Raw genomic sequence first — 25668 nt, 5'->3', positions numbered from 1 at the left:
TCAAAGTACTCACTGGCTTGTCCCTGGCTATTGTCTTGGCCAGATTTCTTGCGTGAAGAGAAGCGACCGTGAGGACAGCCCCGGAACCCACGTAATGGTGATAGCAGCCCCGCGAAGATAGGAGTTAACCTGGTCAGCTGCTCCCGTGGGAAATGGAGTCCCATAGACACCGACGATTCACAGCCCGCTTCCGCCATCAACCACTAGGAACCATTTGTTATACTCACAGACCACAATGGTCTTGTACTACATATTTTGTATTTGCTTGGAATTTCTGTATCAAGTTGATGCCTCATCAGCTAACAGTAATCCTGGGGCTGATGAGCACGACGGTCTCTTTCTGGAAACTGATACCCGGAAAACCGGTCGTGACATAGAAGTGTGATGATCATCATTGTTAGAGCATTGTCCCCAAATAAAAAAAAGTGAAAGGCCAAAAAAAAGAAAGGCCAAAGAAAAAAAGAAAAAAAGAAGAAGAAAGGCCAAAATAAAAAAAAAGAAAGGCCCAAAAAAAAGAAAAAAGAAGAAAAAAGAAAAATAAAATAAAAAGGGGGTAATGTTGCTATCCTTTTACACACTTGTGCTTCAAAGTAGCACCATGTTGTTCATATAGAGAGTCTCATATGTTGTCACTTTCATATACTAGTGGGAATTTTTCATTATAGAACTTGGCTTGTATATTCCTACGATGAGCTTCCTCAAATGCCCTAGGTCTCCGTGAGCAAGCAAGTTGGATGCACACCCACTTAGTTTCTTTTGTTGAGCTTTCATACATTTATAGCTCTAGTGCATCCGTTGCATGGCAATCCCTACTCCTCATGTTGACATCAATTGATGGGCATCTCCATAGCCCATTGATTAGCCTCGTCAATGTGAGACTTTCTCCTTTTTTATTTTCTCCACACAACCTCCATCATCATATTCTATTCCACCCATAGTGCTATATCCATGGCTCACGCTCATGTATTGCATGAGAGTTAAAAAAGGCTGAAGCGCGTTAAAAATTATGAACCAATTGCTTGGCTGAAACCGGGGTTGTTCTTGATGGGAGTATTTTGTGTGATGAAAATGAAACATAGCCTAACTATATGATTTTGTAGGGATGAACTTTCTTTAGCCATGTTATTTTGAGAAGACATGATTGCTTTGATTAGTATGCTTGAAGTATTACTATTTCTTATGTCAATATGAACTTTTATTTTGAATCATTTGGATCTGAACATTCATGCCACAACAAAGAAAATTACATTGGGAATTATGCTAGGTAGCATTCCACATCAAAAATTCTATTTTCATCATTTACCTACTCGAGGACGAGCAGGAACTAAGCTTGGGGATGCTTGATACGTCTCCAACGTATCTATAATTTTTTATTGTTCCATGCTATTATATTACCCGTTTTGGATGTTTATGGGCTTTACTTTACACTTTTATATCATTTTTGGGACTAACCTACTAACTGGAGGCCCAGCCCGAATTGCTGTTTTTTTTGCCTATTTCAGTGTTTCGAAGAAAAGGAATATCAAACGAAGTCCAAACGGAATGAAACCTGCGGGAGCGATCTTTTTGGAACAAACGCGATCCAGAGGACTTGGAGTGGACGTCAAGCAACAGAGAAGGCGTCCACGAGGGTGCCCGGCGCCCCCTACAGGTGGGCGCGCCGCCACCCTCGTGGGCCCCTCGAGCCTCCACCGACCTACTTATTCCTCATACATATACCCACGTACCCTGAAAACATCAGAAGTGACCACGAAAAACTATTTCCACCGCCGTAACCTTCTGTATCCGCGAGATCCCATCTTGGAGCCTTCGTCGGGGCTCCGCCAGAGGGGGAATCGACCACAAAGGGCCTCTACATCATCTCCAAGGCCCTTACGATGAGTTCTGAGTAGTTTACCACAGACCTTCGGGTCCATAGTTATTATCTAGATGACTTGTTCTCTCTCTTTGTATCTCAATATAAAGTTCTCCCCAATCTTCTTGGAGATCTATTCGATGTAACTCTTTTTGCAGTGTGTTTGTCGAGATCCGATGAATTGTGGGTTTATGATCAAGTTTACCTATGAGAAATATTTGAATCTCCTCTGAATTATTTTATGTGTGATTAAGTTATCTTTGCAAGTCTCTTCAAATTATCAGTTTGGTTTGGCCTACTAGATTGATCTTTCTTGCAATGGGAGAAGTGCTTAGCTTTGGGTTCAATCTTGTAGTGTCCTTTCCCAGTGACAGCAGGGGCAGCAAGGCACGTATTGTATTGTTGCCATCGAGGATAAAAAGATGGGTTTTATATCATATTGCACGAGTTTATCTCTCTACATCATGTCATCTTTCTTAATGCGTTACTCTGTTCTTTATGAACTTAATACTCTAGATGCATGCTGGATAGCGGTCGATGTGTGGAGTAATAGTAGTAGGTGCAGGCAGGAGTCGGTCTACTTGTCACGGACATGATGCCTATATACATGATCATGCCTAGATAATCTCATAATTATTCGCTTTTCTATCAATTGCTCGACAGTAATTTGTTCACCCACCGTAATACTTATGCTATCTTGAGAGAAGCCACTAGTGAAACCTATGGCCCCTGGGTCTATTTTTTATTCTTTAAGCTTTCAGTCTACTTTTATTTGCATCTTTTACTTTTCCAATCTATATCATAAAATACCAAAAGTATATTTATCTTATCATATTATCTCTATCAGATCTCACTTTCGCAAGTGGCCGTGAAGGGATTGACAACCCCTTTATTGCGTTGGTTGCGAGTTCTTGTTTGTTTGTGTAGGTGCGTGGGACTTCTGAGGAGCCTCCTACTGGATTGATACCTTGGTTCTCAAAAACTGACAGAAATACTTACGCTACTATTGCTGCATCACCCTTTCCTCTTCAAGGAAAACCAACGCAAGCTCAAGACGTAGCAAGAAGGATTTCTGGCGCCGTTGCCGGGGAGGTCTTTTCTCAAGTCAAGACATACCAAGTACCCATCACAAACTCATCTCCCTCGCATTACATTATTTGCCATTTGCCTCTTGTTTTCCTCTCCCCCACTTCACCCTTGCCGTTTTATTCGCCCTCTCTTTCCCAATCTCCTCTCTTTTTCGCTTTTCTTTTGTTTGCTCGTCGCTATGGCTAGTCCTCCTATCCTCGTTATTACTCCCAAACATGAAATTTTTAATTTTAAGCAAAGGGAGGGTGAAAAATCTAAAAGATGCTTCAAAAAGAATTTGCAATGCTCAAAATAGATCTACTAGGAAGCTTTCCACTTCCGTTCTTCTTCGCAATTTTTATGTAGGCATTACCCCTTGGAATAGATGCATTCTGGATACCATTACCGGAGGGAATTTCTTGGATAGCCATACTTTTTATGCTTATAATGCTATGTTAGATTTGTTTGGTCCACCCCCTCTTTTGGTTAATGGAACTATTTTAACTTTAGAACATATGATGCAAAGGCTTGAAATTATTGAAAATAAAGTCGCCACTGTTGAGTTAATTGAAAATCTAGAAAAAAGGATTCATGACCAAATCACCCAATATAGATCTAGGGTTGGAGTTACTTTGATTTTTTTAAAGAGAAAGAACCTATAGTTAATAAAAGAATAGATCTAGATTCTACGAGAATTGGTAAACTTGAGGATATCATTACCAACTTAGGGCCAGCCTTTTCATCCATGAAAAACACTCCAAATCCTCCTACCAAAACTACCAAATTTATTTATGTTGCTAAAAATAAGGGCGAATCTTCTAATAAGGGAAATGCGGATCTCAAATATATAAGTGTTCATCCCAACTGTCTCTCTATCATTAAGTAACCTTTTGCTGCAAATGAATTTCTTGAATTCTTGCCTAATGGCTTGATCATTGCTAAAAAGGGGGAAACCCCTAAACATTATAAGTGCTCTATTGAGGAATTGAGTGCCAAACATGGCACTACTTAGATCTATCCTCGCTTTTATGCCTAGCTAGGGGCGTTAAACGATAGCGCTAGTTGGGAGGCAACCCAATTTTATATTCGTTCTTTCTTTTTGCTTCTGTTTTGTAATAAAATTTTCATCTAGCTTCTGTTTAGATGTGTTTTCATGTTCTAATTAGTGTTTGTGCCAAGTAGAACCTATAGGATAACCTATGGGGATAGTTAATTTGATTCTGCTGGAAAACAGAAACTTTGCGCGCATGAAAATAATTTTAGTAATTCACAGAAACGTGCTTTTGTGTTGATTATTTTTGCTGTCGATCAATAGAAAAATTTACCAGGAATTCCTATTTTTGTAGGAGTTTTAGAGTTCGAGAAGTATTCGAGAGTTACAGATTGCTACAGACTGTTCTGTTTTTGACAGATTCTGTCTTTCGTTTGTTGTTTGCTTATTTTGATGCATCTATGGCTAGTATTAAGTGGTATAAACCATAGAGAAGTTGTAATACAGTAGGTTTAACACCAATATAAATAAAGAATGAGTTCATCACAGTACCTTATGTGGTGGTTTTTCTTTCTTGCACTAACGGAGCTTATGAGATTTCCTGTTGAGTTTTGTGTTGTGAAGTTTTCAAGTTTTGGGTAAAGATTTGATGGACTATGGAAGAAGGAGTGGCAAGAGGCTAAGCTTGGGGATGCCCATGGCACCCCAAGATATTCAAGGATAACCAAAAGCCTAAGCTTGGGGATGCCCTGGAAGGCATCCCCTCTTTCGTCTTCGTTCATCAGTAACTTTACTTGGAGCTATATTTTTATTCGCCACATGATGTGTGTTTTGCTTGGAGCGTCTTGTATGATATTAGTCTTTTCTTTTTAGATCACCACAATCATCCTTGATGTACACACCTTTTGGAATAAACCCACTTGATTGGAATTTATTAGAACACTCTATGCGCTTCACTTATATCTTTTGAGCTAGATATTTTTGCTCTAGTGCTTCACTTAAATCTTTTAGAGCACGGCGGTGGCTTGATTTTGTAGAAATTATTAATATCTCATGCTTCACTTATATTATTTTGAGAGTCTCTTAGAACATCATGGTATTTGCTATGGTTATAAAATTGGTCCTAGAATGATGGGCATCCAAGTTGGGTATAATAAAAACTATCATAGGAAGTGAACTGGATGCTATGATCAATTTTATAGTTGATAATTGTTTTGAGATATGGAGGTGGTGATATTAGAGTCATTCTAGTTGGGTGATTATGAATTTAAAGAATGCTTGTGTTGAAGTTGGCAAGTCCCGTAGCATGCACGTATGGTAAAAGTTGTGTAACAAATTTATTGCATAGGGTGCTCTTTTGATTGCCTTCCCTTGAGTGGAGGTCGGGGGCGCGCGATGGTTAACTCCTAACAACCTTCCCCCTAGGAGCATGCGTAGTAGTACTTTGATTCAAGGGATAATAAAACTTTTGCAATAAGTATATGAGTTCTTTATGACTAATGTTGAGTCCATGGATTATACACACTTTTACCTTTCCATCATTGCTAGCCTCTTCGGTACCGTGCATTGCCCTTTCTCACCTTGAGAGTTGGTGCAAACTTCACCGGTGCATCCAAACCCCGTGATATGATACGCTCTATCACACATAAACCTCCTTATATCTTCCTCAAAACATCCACCATACCTACCTATTATTGCATTTCCATAGCCATTCCGAGATATATTGCCATGCAACTTTCCACCGTTCCGTTCATCATCATGACACGCATCATCATTGTCATATTGCCTTGCATGATCATGTAGTTGACATCGTATTTGTGGCAAAGCCAACATGCATAATTTTTCATACATGTCACTCTTGAGTCATTGCCCATCCCGGTACACCACCGGAGGCATTCATATAGAGTCATATCTTGTTCTAGTTTTGAGTTGTAATTCATGAGTTGTAAATAAATAGAAGTGTGATGATCATCATTATTAGAGCATTGTCCCCAAATAAAAAAAGTGAAAGGCCAAAAAAAGAAAGGCCAAAGAAAAAAAATGAAATAAATAAGGAAGGCCAAAAGAAAAAAAGAAAGGCCTAAAAAAGAAAAAAGAAAATAAAGAAAAAGAAAGAAAAAAGGGGCCAATGTTACTATCCTTTTCCACACTTGTGCTTCAAAGTAGCACCATGTTCTTCATATAGAGAGTCTCATATGTTGTCACTTTCATATACTAGTGGGAATTTTTCATTATAGAACTTGGCTTGGATATTCCTACGATGGGCTTCCTCAAATGCCCTATGTCTTCATGAGAAAGAAAGTTGGATGCACATCCACTTAGTTTCTTTTGTTGAGCTTTCATACATTTATAGCTCTAGTGCATCCGTTGCATGGCCATCCCTACTCCTCATGTTGACATCAATTGATGGGCATCTCCATAGCCCGTTGATTTGCCTCGTCAATGTGATACTTTCTCCTTTTTTGTCTTCTCCACACAACCTCCATCATCATATTCTATTCCACCCATAGTGCTATATCCATGGCTCACGCTATGTATTGCGTGAGAGTTGAAAAAGGCTGAAGCGTGTTAAAAAGTATGAACCAATTGCTTGGCTGAAACTGGGGTTGTTCTTGATGGGAGTATTTTGTGTGATGAAAATGAAACATAGCCTAACTATATGATTTTGTAGGGATGAACTTTCTCTAGCCATGTTATTTTGAGAAGACATGATTGCTTTGATTAGTATGCTTGAAGTATTACTATTTCTTATGTCAATATGAACTTTTATTTTGAATCATTTGGATCTGAACATTCATGCCACAATAAAGAAAATTACATTGAGAATTATGCTAGGTAGCATTCCACGTCAAAAATTCTGTTTTTATCATTTACCTACTCGAGACGAGCAGGAATTAAGCTTGGGGATGCTTGATACGTCTCCAATGTATCTATAATTTTTGATTGTTCCATGCTATTATATTACCCGTTTTGGATGTTTATGGGCTTTGCTTTACACTTTTATATCATATTTGGGAATAACCTACTAACTGGAGGCCCAACCCGAATTGCTGTTTTTTTTGCCTATTTCAGTGTTTGGAAGAAAAGGAATATCAAACGGAGTCCAAACGGAATGAAACCTTCGGGAGCAATCTTTTTGGAACAAACGTGATCCAGGGGACTTGGAGTGGACGTCAAGCAACATAGGAGTGCACCACCCACCCTCGTGGCCCCCTCGAGCGTCAACTGACCTACTTCTTCCTCCTACATATACCCATGTACCCTGGAAACATCAGAAGCGACCATGAAAAACTATTTCCACCGCCGTAACCTTCTGTATCCGTGAGATCCCATCTTGGAGCCTTTGCCGGTGCTCCGCCAGAGGGGGAATCGACCATGGAGGGCCATCATCTCTAAGGCCCTTCCAATGGGTTGTGAGTAGTTTACCACAAACCTTCGGGTCCATAGTTATTAGCTAGATGGCTTCTTCTCTCTCTTTGAATCTCAATACAAAGTTCTCCTCGACCTTCTTGGAGATCTATTCGATGTAACTCTTTTTGCGGTGTGTTTGTCGAGATTCGATGAATTGTGGGTTTATGATCAAGTTTACCTATGAGAAATATTTGAATCCCCTCTGAATTCTTTTATGTGTGATTAAGTTATCTTTGCAAGTCTCTGTCAGGACCCCGACTCAATGCCACATTGATCTAGCATGTAACACCTCATATCACTTTGCGGCCTCACACATGGTATTCCCACGGGTGTTGCCTTACCTTGCCCGGGACCATTTGCGCCTTTTGGCACACGTATATGATAGTGTCGCTAGCAATCATACGACAAGGAGCCCGGGCTAACATGGCTAGTCGTGAACCCAAAGTGGCACTAACTTACAGGGACAGGCATACATGACCCAGCAACGAACGTGTCGGTCATCAGCGAGTGAATCCAAGCAGTAGCACTGCGCTAGCAGGACTCCTGTAAACTGGGTTGTAGCGGGCTAACAGGACTGCGGTACTCATCGCGCGACATTTCCCGAAGGGACAGACACGGGAACAAAGAAGGACACATGCCAGCCAGCCTAAGTGTTCCGGAGCAGTAGCAAGCTACCATGGCTCAGTGGAAGCACTAGGAGACATTTCCTGGTAAGAGAGGCTACCAAGGATAAACAACTAGATAGTCAGATCCCACACATACCAAGCATTTCAATCATACACACAATATGCTCAATATGTGCAAATACAACAAGGCATCACAACATGACTCTACAACTCAAGTACTTTATTTAAAGGCTCAGAGAGCCATACATATCATACACACAAGTACGGGTCACACGACCCAGCATTCAAGTCATACAAGCATACAAGCCAACAGCAGAAGTAACATGTCCGAGTACAGATAACTAGAAAATAAAAGAGGCTTGAGAAAGCCTGACTATACTACACGGTCCATCGTGAGCTCAGGATCACCACCTGGGCTTCAGCCTACTCATCGACATCGACGTCTATGAAGAACCCATCATAAGGAGTTGCAGCATCTTCTGTAAAACGTAAATTAAGCAACATGAGTACAAAGGTACTCAGCAAGACTTACATGAGATCCTATATACATGCACATTATCAAGAAGGGATGGTGGGGTTATTGCAGCAAGCCAGCTTTGACTCTTGGCTAAGCTATCCTACGAGACACCACCTTGAAATTGTTTTGCGCACTTGAGTCCACTACTCATCACTTCAATACACTACCGAGGATCCACCTCCGTCATCCTACGAAAGAGCCATCCTCGGCACTCACGCTTATCTTGAGACTTTTAGTAGTAACCATTTACTTGTCTATGAACTGTATAGGCAACCAAGTAGTCCTTTACCACGGACGCGGCTATTCGAATAGATGATGTTAACCCTGCATGGGTGTACTTCTTCATACATGTTTCCACCACTTAGCGTCTGCACACGACATGTGCTCGGTAGACTTCAAGCGAAAGCCGATGTGGGTGTAGACCACGACCTACCTAAACACCTAAGTCTCTAGTCCAGGTTTATCACCTATTCAGGTTCCATCCACAGGGAGTCCAGCCGAGGTTTCCACATACGGCCCCGAATGATGTGTGCAGGGTTCCCGAGATACCAAACGGGCATCCGGTACACCGTGCCACGTACCTACCGCATCACAGCCCACCCCGCGGGTTAGCGCTGCCCATGGCCTTCAGTAAGCTACAAACACCAGTAACTACTTGCAACTCCTGGATAGAGGACTAGGGTGGATAAGAAGTTGAGCTAGTCAATTAAGGATCCCAATGTATGGTAGTAGCTGATTCTTAAATCACATATATAGATCTTGGTGCTTATGGACGGTTCCAATGAAATAACCCACCATGTACTCCTACATGGCCTCTCATCAATACCTTTACCAAATCGCGTTCAACACATCACTCTCATTACCAACATGATCATTTCACTCTAGCCCATCACCCAGATGAACCATACCTGACACGATTCTAAGCATAGTAGGCATAGCAAGGTAGGAAACACATACACATCACTCAATCAACTCCTACACATGCTAGTGGGTTTCATCTAGTTACTATGGCAATGACAGGTCATGCAGAGGAAATGGGTTCAACTATCATAGCACACAGCAGTTTGAATCGCGTTGTCTTAATGCAGTAAAAGAGAGCAGAGGCGAGAACATGGGATTGTATCGATATGATCAAATGGTTGGTTGCTTGCCTTGCAGGTCCGTGGACTGGTAATGCTCTTTGTTAGGGTATTCGCGATACTCCTCGGGGGCAGAACCTGCCGCAGAGAGCACCGATATACAATCATCACCAAACAATGTACAACAATATGATGCATGCATGAGACATGGCAAAATGAGTGTATTGGGCTAATGCAACTAAGACCAGATGGGTTTGAACCATTTTGAATCAAAGATTCAAGTTCCAAGCTTATGCATGGCCCTTAATAGTGCTTTATCTTGTTCTGCACTAAACAGCAGGTTAGCTTGCTTAACATGCATGAAACCGGTACAGATGGATAGATTGGATTTTTTGATCATTTTCATATATAACACTTTGCATTTGGAGCTACAGATTAATTTCTATGATTTTTTGAAGTTTGTGGTATTTTCTGGAATTTCCTGTATAAGAATAATTCCAGTAATTAAATTATTGCATCAGCATTGCGTCAGGGTGACGTCAGCGGTCAACGAGACGGTCCAGGTCAAACCTGACCAGTGGGTCCCGCGTGTCAGTGTCTTAGTCTAACTAACTATTAGTTAATACTAATCCTAGTTAATTAGCAGGGCTGGGCCCCACCTGTCACTGACCCAGGGGGGTCAAACTGGGCCCACCCGTGGTCAAACATGGTTAGCGGGGTCAAACTCGCCGGCGTTTAGCCGCCGGCGAGGCCAAACGCGGTGGTGCAGTGCTGGTTTTGTGCTCCGGCGACCAAAAAGGCGGTGGAGGGCACCTACGTGATGCTGGAGGCGAGCCGCATCTAGTGGTGGTGGTGGTGGTTGGGCTCGGGGTCACCGGAAACGACGCCAACGACGAGTTTGGCGACGGCCGGAGCTCGGAAGAGCTCGGACTCGTCGCTAGGAGGCATGGCGAGGTGCATGGAGTGGTGCAGTGAGCTCCTGGGGTGCGGTAGGGCTAGTGGACAAGGTGGCTTGGCCGTGGCGTGGCCGGAGCCTCGTCGGCGACGAGCTCGGCGGCGGCGCGTGTGGGTGAGCTACATGCAGTCGCTACGGGGCTCGAGAGAGAGAACGGGTAGGATAGAGAGGTAGCTAGGCTCATGGCGGTTGCGACGGAGTTGACGGTGAGGTCGGGGACGGCCTGCTGCGACGGTGACGGCGAAGGGGATCTCCGGCGGTGGCGGAGTCGGGCGAGGTCGTTGCGGTGGCTTCAGGGCACGCGAGCGCTCGGGGTTCGGCCTGCTCGACGGAGAAGACGATGGTGGAGCTCGTGGACACGGTCGGGCGGCACAGAGACGACGGTGGCTACGGCTTCGACGGCGGCGTGGCTGCGACAGCGTCGTCCATGGCGGAGGGGAGTGAGGGAGAGGCGATGGGGGTGAATGGACGTGTCCAGGGGATCGAGGGTGCGACGTGGAGGTTGTCCAGCCCGTCCAGCGGCGAAGCGGCAAGCAGGTGGCGCCGTGGTGAGCTCGCGCTCGTCGGTGTCACCTCCCTGCCTTCCTGGCGGGGACGAAGCAGCTGGCTGGCACGGGCCAGCACAGTGCTGGGCCGCCAGGTGGGCCGGGGAGTGGGTTTGGCGAGGTAAGTGAGTTTTCCATTTATTTCTGTTTTGTTTTATTTCTGTAAGTTTGTTGCATTTGTAAAAATACTTAGGCATCTCCAAAAATCACAAAACTGCACATGGCCACTGTTTGGAATATATCCAACATGGAACATTTTTGTTTGGGATTATTTGAGCATTTGAAATATTTTATATTATTTAAATGCCCAAACTCAAATAACTAATGATTTAATCCAATGACCTTAGGATGACCTAGAAATTTGTGCATCACTTTTGGCAGAGGTTCTGGACCAAGACAAAAATGATGAACATTTTAGAAGGGCATTTCAGGTTCATTGAAATTATTTTTAGTAAACCCTTGTTGGTTTCAGGGGGTGCGGGGGGTTCTGTCATCCCCATTTCCAGTTTCAGATGAATGATAAACATGATGCAAGCACTCTAATGCATGAACTAGCTAGGGTGTGACAACTCACCTCCACTCAGAAAAATGTCGTCCCGAGATTTAGGATCCTCCGGGAAGAAGGCGGGATACTCAAGTCAAAGACAATCTTCTCTTTCCCAAGTTGCTTCTTTCTCAGAATGGTGCGACCATTGAACCTTGAGAAACTTGATATTATGACGTCGAGTGGTACGCTCGGCTTGATCGAGGATACGAATGGGGTACTCCTGATACATGAGATTATCTTGAAGATCAAGCGTTTCGTGGTCCACTCCAGGGATAGGATCCGAGAAGCAACACCTGAGTTGAGACACATGGAAGACATCGTGGACTCTGGAGAGATGCGGAGGTAGTTCCAATTGGTAGGCAACTTCTCCTCGTTTGGCAAGAATACGAAAGGGTCCAATGTAGCGAGGAGCAAATTTGCCTTTGATACCGAAGCGATGGGTTCCCTTCAGAGGAGTAACCCGAAGGTAAGCCTTCTCGTGAACCTCAAAAGTCATAGCCTTATGTTTTCGGTCATATTGGCTCTTTTGACGAGATTGGGCTGTTTTCAACTTTTCACGAACGATGCAAACTTGCTCTTCTGCTTCCTGGATCATATCCGGGCCAAAGATTTGTCTTTCCCCGGTTTCTGACCAGTTAAGAGGCATTCAACACCTTCTTCCACAGAGAACTTCAAAAGGGGCTTTACCCAAGCTAGATTGATAGCTGTTGTTATAAGCAAATTCGGCAAATGGAAGGCATTTCTCCCAATCCATTCCGAATGAGATAACAGAAGCTCGAAGCATGTCTTCTAGAATCTGGTTGACGCGTTCTACTTGACCACTTGATTGAGGGTGAAAGGCGGTGCTAAAGGAAAGGCAGGTTCCCATAGCATTTTGGAAACTTTCCCAAAATCGAGAGGTGAAGAGACTTCCTCGATCTGAGTTGATTTCCAGTGGAACACCATGGAGGGACACTATTCGGGAGATATACAAGTCTGCTAGCTAGCTAGCAGTTATACTCTCGCGAACAGGCAAGAAATGGGCCACTTTGGAAAGACGATCGATAACGACAAAGATAGCGTTATTCCCTCTCTTGGTCCTGGGAAAATCGGTGATGAAATCCATACCAATTTTATCCCATTTCCATTCAGGAATGACTAAGGGTGGAAGGGTGCCAGCAGGCTGTTGATGCTTTGCTTTAACGCGACGACAGACGACGCAATTAGCAACAAACTAAGCAATGTCTCTCTTCATCCTAATCCATGAGAACCTCTGGCGTAGGTCCTGATACATCTTGGTACTTACGAGATGAATGGTGAGAGGAGATTCATGAGCTTCCTTAAGGATCAACTGTCGTAGTTGCCGCTTCTTGGGAACCACTAAGCGGTTTCCTAAGTACACGACACCTTGATCATTCACGAAGAAACATGTAGCAACTCCGCTAGCCATGTTCTCCTTGATCCGAGATATTCCCTTGTCATACCGCCGAGCAGTTATGATATGATCCGTAAGGGTAGGTTTCGCCACCAAGGTGGAAAGGAATCCTTGAGGAACGATGTGAAGGTTAAGCTTCCGAAATTCCTCATGGAGAAGTGGTTGACTTTGTTGTAACATCATATTATTACAATAAGATTTACGACTTAGTGCATCAGCCATGACATTGGCTTTTCCTGGGGTGTAAGTTATCCCTAAGTCGAAATCTGTGATCAACTCGACCCAACATCTTTGCCTGAGATTCAAATCCGGTTGGGTGAATATATACTTCAAACTTTGGTGATCGGTGAAGATTTCACAACGATTACCGAGGAGGTAATGTCGCCATGTTTTGAGTGCATGGACTACAGCTGCAAGCTCTAGATTGTGATTAGGATAATTTTCCTCATGTGCGTGCAATTGCCGTGAAGCATAAGCAATTACGTGATGATCTTGCATGAGAATGCAACCTAGTCCTTGTCGTGAGGCATCGCAATAGATAACAAAGTCCTTAGAGAAGTCTGGTGGTACAAGTACGGGAGCAGATGTCAGGCATCTTTTCAGTTCCTGAAAGCTGTGCTCACACTGTGGAGTCCACTCAAACTTTTTATCTTTCTTGAGGAGTTCAGTTAGAGGTTTAGCAACCTTGGAGAAGTTCTCAACAAAGAGGCGACAATAGCTCGCTAAGCCAAGGAAACTCCAAACTTGCTTAACTGATTCAGGTGGAGTCTAATTAAGAATGGCTTGAACTCGCTCGGGGTTGACAGCAATACCCTTAACAGAGATTACATGGCCTAGATAGGTCACTTCTGGCAACCAAAATTCACATTTAGAAAATTTGGCATAAAGGCGATGCTCTCGAAGTTTCATCAACAGTAGCCTTAGATGCTCGGCATGTTCTTCCTCATTCTTGGAGTAGATGAGTATATCATCAAGGTAAACCACGACGAACTTATCCAAATACTCCATGAAGATTGAGTTCATTAAGCGAGAGAATGTGGCTGGAGCATTGGTTAAACCGAAGGACATGACGGTGTACTCGTATTGGCCGTAACGAGTAACGAAGGCCGTTTTAGGAATGTCCCTGTTTCTGATTTTTATTTGATGGTAGACCAACCTCAAATCCATCTTAGAGAAGATTGAGGATCCAGCGAGCTGATCATACAGATCATTGATCCCGGGGAGCTGATACTTGTTCTTTATTGTGACCAAGTTGACGGGTCGATAATCTACAACCATCCGATCTGTACCATCCTTCTTCTTGACGAAGAGGACGGGACAAGCCCATGGAGATGAACTAGGACGGATGAAACCCTTTTTCAAGGACTCATCGAGTTGTTTCTTAAGCTTGGCTAGTTCTAGTGGTGCCATCTTATAGGGTCTTCTAGAAATTGGGACAGTTCCTGGAATAAGATCTATCACGAACTCGACATCTCGGTCAGGTGGAACACCTGGCAATTCTTCTGGAAAGACATCCAAAGTCACGGACTACCGGAGCGTCTTCAAGGTCTCGCAAAGGACTGGCATTAAGAGAATATAGCTGTCGCTTGTCTACTCGGGTCAAGACATTGACTACCTCTCCCGATGGGTGTGTAAGTTGAACAGTCCTAGAGAAGCAATCAATCCTAGCATGATGGGCTGACATCCAGTCCATACCTAAGATGATATTAATATCCAAGGATTTGAGAGCTATTAATGACGCAAGGAAAACAAGTCTGTCGACCTAAATTTCATTTCCATGGCTCACTCTAGAAGTTTGCCATTTGGATACCGGGGTTTGAATTACCATGGAGGTGGGCATATCACAGAATGTGGTGTTATGCAAACGAGCATAGCTCTCGGATATAAATGAATGAGATGCTCCAGTATCGAAAAGAACAGATGCCGGATGGCAGTTAACAAGGAGCGTACCGAGAACGACGTTGGGATCATCCTGAGCCTCTTTAGCAAAGACACAGTTCACATGGCCACGTGCAGCGATGGCCGGCTTGGAGTAGAACACTTTCCCTGTTGTCTTTCCACGGCCAACAGCTTTTCCAGACTGGTTGGGGTTGGTCTGGGGACACTCACGCAGGTAGTGGCCCGACTCCCCACACTTGAAGCACGTCACAGAGCTGGTGCATGGAGGTGCATTGTTGGTTGGTCCACCATAGGGCTAGTGTCGGGGGTTGGGTGCGACATACGCCAATGGATGGCTTATCATGGTGGGAGCGAGTAGAACATGCAGGAGGCGCGCGAGGAAGAGGCTGACCGCCTGGCCAATCAGCAAGTGGCTTTGTCCGCCGCGTCTGCTGAGAGGGCGCTGGCGCAGGTAGAAGCCCAGGCCGCAGAGAAGAAGCGGCTTGCGGAAGCCGTATGCCGCCAAGAGCCGCTGCTCGTGGCGCCCCTGAACACTGCGCCGCCTCCGCCTGAATTCGAGGCGACGGCCGGAGGAGCCGGCAGCGACTACCCGATCCGGGAGCGGGAGGGCGGCGACGTAGTCATGCCGGACGTCTTCATGCCGCCGCCCCCGCCCCTGCCGCCTCCGCCAGCCAGCGAGCCGTGGGACGAGCAGCCGATGGCGCCGCCGGTCGAAAATACGACGGTGGCGGACCTGGTTCCCACGGTCCGTCTACCCACACGCCGTCGTCTGGAGAAGGCGGCCTCGGCACTGCGGCCGCAGGAGATCGGCACCGCAAGCTCGTCGGCCCTCGATAACAAGGCGAATAGCGCCGCGCCCGTGGGTTGGATACACGGGGGTGGGACTGGTGCCCTGAACCAGGCGTCTCTTGACGTCCAGGCCAAGTTCCGGGCAGAGGCGGAGGCCCTCAAGCGCTGCAATGAGGCCTACTTGGAGTCACACACCGCCATCCGCGTAAGTTGTCTTTGGCCTTATTCTTCAGATGATCCTCTTGCTTCTTTCGTGGGGGCGCGCAAGCGCACCCACTGGGTGTAGTCCCCAAGTTCCGGGCCGGCTGCTGAGCAGGCGGGTCGGAACTTTATCTTGCGATTGTCGACTGCTGACTTCATCTGATGTCACTTCTGCAGGACTATAATAATCTCCGCGCGACCGCCTACAACTCTAGGGTTCGGGAGCTGGAGACGCACACGGCCCATCTGGCCGAGAGCCGGCATAAGTTTCTATCTTCTTTCTTCGTGGGGGCGCGCTGGCGCACCCGCGGGCTATAGTCCCCGTGGTTCGGGCTGACTGTCGAGCAGTCGGGCCGAATCTCCTTAGTTGTCTCTTTCCCTTGTCAACTACTTCTTTTCCGCGGGGGCGCGCTGGCACGCCCGCGGGCTGTAGTCCCCGAGGTTTGGGCCGACTGCTGAGCAGTCGGGCTGAATCTCCTCGGTTGTTTCTTTCCTTTGTCTTGTCCGCTTGACTGATGCCTTTTTCTTCTCTTTCTTTCTTCAGAGGCCAATGCCGCCCTGCAGCAGCAGCTGGGTGAAGCCAACACCGCCCTGCGTGGCAAGGAGGCGGAGTGCAGCAAGCTGGCAGAGGAGCGGGACCGCCTAGTCACCCAACTTGCCGAGCAAGCGGAAACCCTCAAGGCGGCCCAGCTGAAGGTGAAGACGACGGAGACCGGCCTCCTCGCTGAGTTTGAGATCAAGCGCTCTGCCTGGGACGACAAGGAGTCCCAGATGACGGCCTGCTTCAGCAACATTGAAGACTTGGTCGATGGTAAGCCTCATTCTCTTGGTTTCTTGTTTTGAACTATCGTCCCTTGCTTATAGCCTTGGCCTTTTTCTTCTTTCGCCCGGGCAGACTTCTTCCCGGGCCATTCTGTAGCTGCAATCCAAATGATTGAGGCCCAGCGCGAGGAGCGAAGGGCGGAGGGTGCGCAGATCACCGCTGATGCTCCCGGACTCTTGGCGAACAGGTCCTCAGCATTCAGGCCCGGCTTCGGCCTGCTCACCGCGTGCTACACCGCCTCTAGCGCATCGGAGCCCAGGCGGTCTCTGCCCTCTGGCCAGGCCTGCCGGTTCCGCGCACCCCAAGTCGGACTGCCGACTGGCTGGAGGTGGCGGCTGGCCACCTGGAAGCCTGGAAAGGCTCGGCAGCTCGGGCAGGGGCGCGCCGGGCCTTGGAATTCGTCAAGGTGTGGTACCCTGGGCTAGATCTAGCCCAGTTGGCCATGTTCCGGCTGGAGGCGCAGGAGGAGCTGGCGGCGGTGGAAGCTGAGCTTGTCAATAGGGCGGCGGCGATCGCCGACTTCACCGACACCAGTGTCTTTGTCCCGGAGGTGGTCGAGGAAGGCGGCGAAGCTCCGCAAGAGTGGCTTGGGTTAAGCCCGGAGGACAGTGAAGATTCAGCTGAAGTCATCGACTCCAGCGACGATGGGGAAGACAAGGAGGAGGAAGAGGAGGAGGAAGAGGAGGAGGAGGAGGAAGACGAGGAGAGCGACGTCAACCTGCCAGAGGTCGGGGAGGACGGTCAGCCCTAGCCTGACCGGGCCTCAAGCAACGAGCCACGCACCGAGGTGCCGCCCGCTACTGGAGGCGTCCAAGTGGGGGCCGCCCCACCGCCCGTTCCTCAGACGGACGCCATCCACTCCGTCCTCCAGCACTCCGACGCCCCGCCTGCCGCTGGTGATTCCTCCGTTCGGATGGAGCCACCTGCTGTGCCAGGTGGTGTAACTGACTCCAGCGCCTAGCCAGAGTCCTTGGCCACGCCATCCGGCACCGTCCAGCCGGATCCTTCCGCTGCGCCAGCCGGCTTTGCCCAGCCGGAGTCTTCTGCTGTGCCAACCGGCACCGCCCACTCGGAGTCTTCTGCTGCACCAACCGGCACCGCCCAGCCGGAGTCTTCTGCTGCTCCTTAGGGTTTTATCTGCTTTCTGCTTGCTGCTCTGAACATTTTGTTAAATTCGTGCAACTCCACCCACTGGGTGTATATCAAAACTCTGTTTGAATGCTGGCCAGAGGCCTTTATCCATGTAAATATTTATCATTGCTTATGCTTGTTGTGCCGACCTCCAGCCTTCTTTCCCTTTATCTCCTTGGTTTTTCCTTTGCCGCCAACCCTTGGCTATGCTCTTACCAGCCGGGCAGCCGCTCTGTGGACTGTGGCTGGTTTGAGCACTTTTAGCCATTTGAGAAGGGGGCTAGGACTTAGCCATTCGGAGTTTTTGGTAATAAAAGCAAAGGCCGGCCATCCGACTGCCAAGAAGCCAGACGGCTAGGTGCGATGCCGCCCTCTACTATATTCATTACCTTCCTTAGTCATTCTTTCGTGTGGGGCACTGCCTTGCAACCATTGCCCGCCATGCAGTCGCTCTGCGAGCTGTGGCTTCTGACAAAGAAAGTTTTTGGTGCCGGCACACTACTTGTCCGGCTGCAGGAGGCGACATATTGTAGAAGACGGCGAGGCTCTGGGCTGACTGGTCGAACCCGGTGCCAGGCGGAAGAAATAAAACTATACATTCTGATAAGTATGACGCTTATCATATAGATAAAAGAGGGCAGTCCCCGAGCTCTTCTCTGGGGACCCGGAGTCTTTATACATAGTACAAAAGGTAGCTGATACATACTGCTTTCAACTGTAAAACCTTCAGAGGAGGTTTGCGTTCCATGGCCTCTCCGTCTCTTTGCCTGAATCATCTCTCTTGCGTGCTCTGGGCTTCTGGGCATCGATCAGATAGTAGGCATCGTTGCCCAACACCTTACTAATGATGAAAGGGCCTTCCCAAGGTGCCGAGAGCTTGTGCTGTCCGGCTGTTTGCTGGATCATTCGGAGCACAAGGTCTCCCTCTAGGAAGGATCTTGGCTTTACCTTGCAGGTGTAGTATCGGCACCGACTCTGCTGGTAGATGGCCGATCGACTGAGTGCCAACAGCCGGCCTTCCTCCAGCAAGTCAACGCCGTCTTCTTGCGCCTCCTTGGCGTCCGCCTCGGTGTACACGGTGAATCTTGGGGAGTCGAACTCAATATCTGTCGGGATGACGACTTCGGCATCGTAGACAAGGAATAAGGGTGTGAAGCCCGTCGACTTGTTCGGAGTTGTGCGCAGGCTCCACAGGAGGGCCGACAGCTCGTCGAGCCAGCAGCCGGCCGAACGCTCTAGAGGCTCGACCAGTCGGGGCTTGAGGCCGGACAAAATGAGGCCGTTTGCACGCTCCACTTGGCCATTTGACTGTGGGTGGGCAACAAACGGTAGGTCCAGGCGGATGCCCTGTGTTGCACAAAAATGAGTCAAGGCTCCTTTGGTGAAGTTGGTGCCGTTGTCGATAATGATGCTGTGTGGGATGCCGTATCGCGTGGTGATGTCGGCGATGAAGGTCATGGCAGTCGGCCCATTCAGCTTCTTGATTGGTTTTTCCTCTATCCACTTGGTGAACTTGTCCACAGAAACAAGCAAGTGAGTCATGCCACCGCGGGCCGTCTTGAATGGTCCTACCATATCCAATCCCCAAACAGCAAAGGGCCTGGCTATGGGAATGGTCTTGAGTGCAGAAGCCGGCAGGTGCGGCTTGGAGCGGAACCTCTGACACCCTTGACACTTCTGAACTAGCTCTTTGGCCTCTTCCAGGGCAGTCGGCCAGAAGAACCCATGGCGGAAAGCCTTGGCCACAAGTGATCTTGAAGCCGCGTGGTGGCCTCATTCGCCCTAGTGGATATCCCTAAGTATTGCTTGGCCTTGGTCCGACTCCACGCAACGCTGATAAACCCCTATGACACTTCATCGCACCAGCTCTCTGTTGACTATGGTGTAGGCTACAGCTCGCCTCCGCACTTGTCGGGCGGAGATTTCATTGGTTAGCAGCTCTTTATTCACCAAGAACTTGAGGATTGGCTAAGCCCATGAGGGCGCCGCAATTTCTTCAACTACGACCACTACAACCTGTATGAGGGCGGTTGGGCCGGGAGGCAGCGGGTTGGCAGCTGCTTCCACCTGCTGTGTTGAAGAAGTCCTTGGGCCGACTGCTGAAGTCCCCTGGCTGGGCTCTGAAGTCCCCGGGCCGGGTGTGGCTGTAGTAGTCCCTGGGTCGCCTGTCGAAATCCCCGTGCCGGCCTCTAGGATCGTCATGTCGGATCCGACTGCTCCCGGGGGGGGGGGGCACAAAGATGGAGTCTAAATTAGGATACGGCTTGACAGACGGCTTTAGAAGACGGCGTAGGGCGACGCCGGCTGGTATTGCTTGTCAGGTGGAGCCAATTCGTGCCAAGGCATCCGCTTGCTTGTTGTCATCTCTTGGCACGTGAAGGAACTCACACCCATCAAAGTATCCGCTGAGTTACTATACGAGGAAGCGGTAGCTTGCCATGTTTGCATCCTTGGTGTCCCAGTCACCGGACGACTACTGGACCACCAAGTCGGAGTCACCATAACACAGGATCCGGCGAATGCCGAGTTCCTTGGCAAGCCGGAGCCCGTGTATGAGTGCCTCATATTCTGCTACGTTGTTGGAGGCGGCGAAGTGGACTTGCAACACGTATTTGAGCTTGTAGCCATTGGGAGAGGTGAGGACGACGCCGGCTCCCAGACCGGTGCACATTTCGGAACCATCAAAATGCATCCGCCAATGAGTGGAATCTGGTGCAGGCGGCAAATATTGGGTCTCGGCCCAATCGACGAGGAAGTCGGCCAACACTTGTGATTTGATGGTAGTGCGAGGCTGGTAGTAGATGGTGTAAGGGGCCAGATCAATAGCCCACTTGGCCACTCGGCCGGAGGCATCTCTGCTCCCGATGATCTCAGCAAGTGGAGTTGCACAGACAACGGTTATTGGGTGCTCTTGAAAGTAAGGCTTCAGCTTCTTGGCGGCAAAGTGCACGCCGTAACACATCTTTTGGTAATGGGGGTAGTTTTGTTTGGAGGCGGACAATACTTCACTCAAGTAATACACCGGTCTCTGGACCGGCAATGCTCTGTCCTTCTCCTTTCGCTCTACTACCATGACTACGCTGACAACCCGACTGGTGGCTACAATGTAGAGGAGCATGGGCTCCTTCTTAGTCGGAGCCGCCAGGATAGGTGGGGTTGCCAACATCTTCTTGAGCTGGAGAAATGCTTCGTCCGCCTTGTCGTTCCACTCGAAAAAGTGGTCTTCTTCATGAGTTGATACATGGGAAGAGCCTTCTCGCCCAGCCAACTGATGAAACGGCTGACTGATGCTAGGCAGCCGGAGAATTTCTGCACGTCCAACAGTCGGGTGGGTACTATCATCATCTCAATTGCCTTGATCTTCACAGGGTTGCACTCTATGCCGCGCTCTGAGACCAGGAAGCCGAGAAGCTGGCCAGCTGGAACTCCAAAGACACATTTCTCCGGGTTGAGCTTGATCTGGAATCGCCACAAATTCTCAAAAGTCTCCTTGAGGTCCTCCAGCAGCGTGCCATGCTTCTCCTTCTTCACCACCACATCATCCACATATACATGGGCATTTCTGCCGAGTTGCTTGAGGAGACACTTCTGCATGCAGCGCTGAAACGTGGCGCCGGCATTTCTCAAGCCGAATGTCATGGTCAGGTAGCAGAAAGCTCCAAACGGTGTGATGAAGGCGGTCTTCAGCCTGTTGGCCAGGTTCAGTTTTATCTGGTGATACCCGGAGTATGCATCCAAAAAACTCAACAGCTCGCATCCGGCTGTGGAGTCTATCACTTGATCAATCCTTGGGGCAGGCTTTGTTGAGGCTGGTGTAGTCAATGCACATGCGCCACTGCTTGCTTTTCTTCAACACTAGGACTGGGTTGGCCAGCCATTCTGGAAAGAACACTTCCATGATGAATCCGGCTGCTAGAAGCCGGGCTATATCTTCTCCGACAACTCTTCTCTTCTCTTCCGACAGGCGGCGCAAGGGCTGCCTGACCGGCTTGACGTCAGGTCGGACATGTAGTTTGTGCTCGACGAAATACGTCGGAACACCCGGCATGTCTTTGGGAGACCATGCAAAGATGTCCCGATTCTCACGGAGGAAATCGACGAGCTCGCTTTCCTATTTGCTGTCAAGGCCGGTGCCTATGACAGCGTGCCTCTCCGGGTGCTCCGGGTCCAGGGGTATTTTTTTTGTTTCCTAGGCCGGCTTGAACGAGCCCTCAACCTCCGACTCCTGGGGGGTGGGTGACATTTCCGGCTTCTTGCCTGCCAACGCCACCACCCGGTCACGGAGCCGCTTCTCGGCTGCAATCACGAGGGACTCGGCTAGCCGTCTGCTATCTGCGGCACAAGCGACCGACTTCTTGTAGTCTCCAACTACTGTCAGGATCCCCTTGGTACTCGGCATCTTCATCTTGAGGTAGGCGTAGTGGGGGACTACCATGAACTTGGGAAGAGCAGGTCGGCCAAGCAGTGCATGGTAGGGGCTCTCAAGGTCCACCACTTCAAACCAAACTGGCTCTCGGCAAAAATGATTCTTGCCTCCGAAGAGGACATCAATCTGGGTCTTGCCAATTGGCGAGCAGGAAAGGCCAGGAACTATGCCATGGAATACAGTCCGACTGGGGATGAGCTGCTTCTGCTTGATTCCCAACTTCTCCATTGTGTCGCGGTACAGGATATTGATGCTGCTGCCGCCATCTATCAGGATTCTGGAGAAACGGGCGGCCCGCCTCTCCGTTGCAAGGGTTGCTTCTAGGACCAGGGCATACGAACCAGAGGAAGGCATCACTTCCGGGTGGTCGGCCCTGCTCCAACTGATAGGCTTCTCGGACCAATGCATGAACTCTGGAGTGTTGGAGGCCACTTCTTGCACTTGTTTTTATTGTTGTCGTCTGCTGCGCCTGTCGTCGGGCACGCCGGTGAACACAACATAGGCTCCGTGTACCTCTGGGTACTCCTCTTGTATGGCACCGACTGGTCGGGCCACCGGCTGCTGGGGCTAAGGAGGCGGCGGTCCGGAAGGCAGAGGAGGCAGGAGTCCATCTCCCTTGGCGATTCTGGTGAGCCAGTGACACTTTCGAGTGGTGTGGTTGGATGGCTTCGCACCACTATGGAACTTGCAGGGTGCATCTAAGGTTTGCTTGTAAGAGAAAGCAGGCAACCAATTGGACTTGCCGCCCTTCTGCCGCTTGGGGGCCGGCTGCCCTTCTGGCTACTGATCCTCGACCGTTGCCACCTGCCGGCTAGTGGAAGCCGGCTGGGTGGCCTTCCGCTTGTTATCACGTGGTTGCTGTCGCCGACTGGTGTCACCAGCCGGAGTCCGAGGGGCCTGAGGTGCCACCTTGCTAGACGCATCAACCAGAATTTCCGCCTTCATGGAGGAGTCGGCCGTGGCGTGCTTGTCGGCGATGACCAGCAACTGATCGAGGGTCTCGGGCTCGTCACAGAGGAGTCAATGCTTGAGGAGGGTGCCCTCTCGGCACCCGGCGGTGAAATACTCGATCGCCTGCACCTCGTGCACGCCTTCATAGGAATTGTGCAGCTCGGTCTAGCGCGTGAGGTAGTCGTGAGTTGACTCCGTGGGCCCTTGGACGCACAAGGAGAGCTGTCGGGGCTTGGGAGCCCGCTTGTAGGTGTTGGTGAAGTTGCGGATGAAGACCTCAGTGAAATCAACCCAGCTGTTGATGCTGCGAGGCTTCAGGCTGTTGAGCCACGTCCGGGCAGTGCCTTGAAGCATGAGCGGGACGTATTTCACGGCAACGCGCTTGTTGCCGTTTGCTATACTGACGGCCGTAGAGTAGTCGACCAGCCAGTCCTCCGGCTTCACGGAGCCAGTGTACTTGGGCGTGTCTTGCGGGAGGGTGAACCCCTTGGGGAAGGGCTCATCTCGGATTCGGGGGCCGAAACAGGGCGGGCCCAACGCATCTTCTTCTTCAAGTGCCAGGTATCGGTTGAGACGATCGATCCGATGGCGAGCATCATTCTCTCTGACTCCCTCTCGACAGCCAAGGCGGTCGCCGAGTGTTGGATGCATGACAGCAGGCGGAGTGGGGTACCTCGCTCCACGAGGCGGTGGAGGCGGCAGGTTGCCTCGCTGCTCTACTGCACGAGGGCGATCGTCCTCGTCCCGCTCGATGGAGAGGCGCGTCCGACTACGGCCGGCAGCCGGCTCGTTGTTCTTTCCTCCGCGGGCGCCCCCAGTCGGCGTCCGGGAGGTCGCCCCATGATCTTGGCATGGGGGCGGCTTGTTGTTTCATCGGGCTGGGACTTCAGCGCGACAGGAGGCCTCGTGCTACGCGGCAGCCGCGTCTAGGAGCTGCTGGACTCGCTCCATCATGTGGCGGCGCTCGTCGCCGTCATGTTTGTCCAGCTCATCCGTTACCACCTGGGCGGCCCGAATGTTCTCTACAGGCATGGCGTAGATGGGGCGCTCTGCCCTGAACATGCCGGCGATGGTCAAGCCACGCTGCCGAATTGTGCCGAGGCGACTAGGCCCCCCAGGAGCCGGCGTGCCGCCTACAGCCCGGTCCATCTCGCGCCGGTAGGCGTCCGAAAGCCGGCTCTTGCTGGCCAGGTGGCCAGCATTTTCGAGAAGCTGGAGGCGGCATGCCTCCAGCGCCTCAGCGTCCGCGCCCTCGGGAATGGGCGCCGTGAGGTCGCACAGAGTGGTGCCGAGGGGATCTTGAGCACGCCTGTCCGAGTGCTCATCACTCTTGATGGCGAGTACCTCCGTGACGGTGCTCCCGCCACTGTACTCGCGAGGACTAAGCTCGTCATAGACCACCACGTTGGTGGGGAACGCGTCGAGCGACACCGTGTCAGAGTCGACGATCAGCGGATCGGTCGAGGCGACGGACTCCAGGTCCACAGCAGGATCGCTGGTGACATGGAGCTGGTCGAGGTGGCCGACGAGGCGACTCTCAGGGCAGCGAGTGCCCACGTCGGAGGCCGGCTCGTCAGAGAGGTCGATCTGGCCGACAAGGTCGGCAAGGCAGCTCGCCGTGCAGGCGATCTCCGCGCCGTGCAGCGTGTTAGGGCTAACGCCGTCGGGCGTGCTGTGCTGGCTTCGCTCGCCAGGAAGGAACAGGGTTCCCGTCCAAAGCAGATGTAACGCCCCAGATTCGATGCGCCAGGTGTCTGCCAGTTATTCGCCGTCATTGCCATGTCATTTTCTTGCGTGTTGCATTTTATCATGTCATCATGTGCATCTCATTTTGCATACGTGTTCGTTTCATGCATCCGAGTATTTTCCCCATTGTTCGTTTTGCAATCCGGCACTCCTATGTCCTCCGGCACCCCCTTTTGCCTCTTTTCATGTGCGGGTGTTAAATGTTCTCGGAATGAACCGAGGTTTGCCAAGCGGCCTTGGTGTATCACTAGAAGACCGCCTGTCAAGTTTCGTGCCATTCGGAGGTTGTTTTATACTCCAACGGTTAACCGGGAAACCGTAAAAGCCCCCTTCTCTTTGCAGCCCAACACCTCTCCAAACTGGCCCAAAACCCATCCTAACCCCCTCCATGCTCTCGGTTGTTCGATCCCTATCACGTGGCCGAAAACCGCTCCTCATTTGGCCTCTCCTAGCTCCCAGAATCTATAAATAGGCGACCTCCCCCGAAATTCCCGGATGAAACCCTAGCCATCTTCCTCCTCCCGCAGCCGGACATGTCCGTTCCGCAGCCAGCCACCTCACTCCGACGAATCATTGGCCGCAACGTCACCCCCGCTGCCTCCTGGACCTATCCAGAGCCGCCACCTCCCCCTCAGCCCGCACCCTGTCTCTCCTCACCACGCCGCGGCCCGCGGAGCCCATCCAGGGCCCGCGC

This window comes from Triticum dicoccoides, chromosome 6B (assembly GCF_002162155.2).
Source record: "Triticum dicoccoides isolate Atlit2015 ecotype Zavitan chromosome 6B, WEW_v2.0, whole genome shotgun sequence".
NCBI classification, from domain to species: Eukaryota; Viridiplantae; Streptophyta; class Magnoliopsida; order Poales; family Poaceae; genus Triticum; species Triticum dicoccoides.
The sequence above is the reverse complement of the archived record's forward strand: the minus strand, read 5'-3'. Positions refer to the sequence as shown.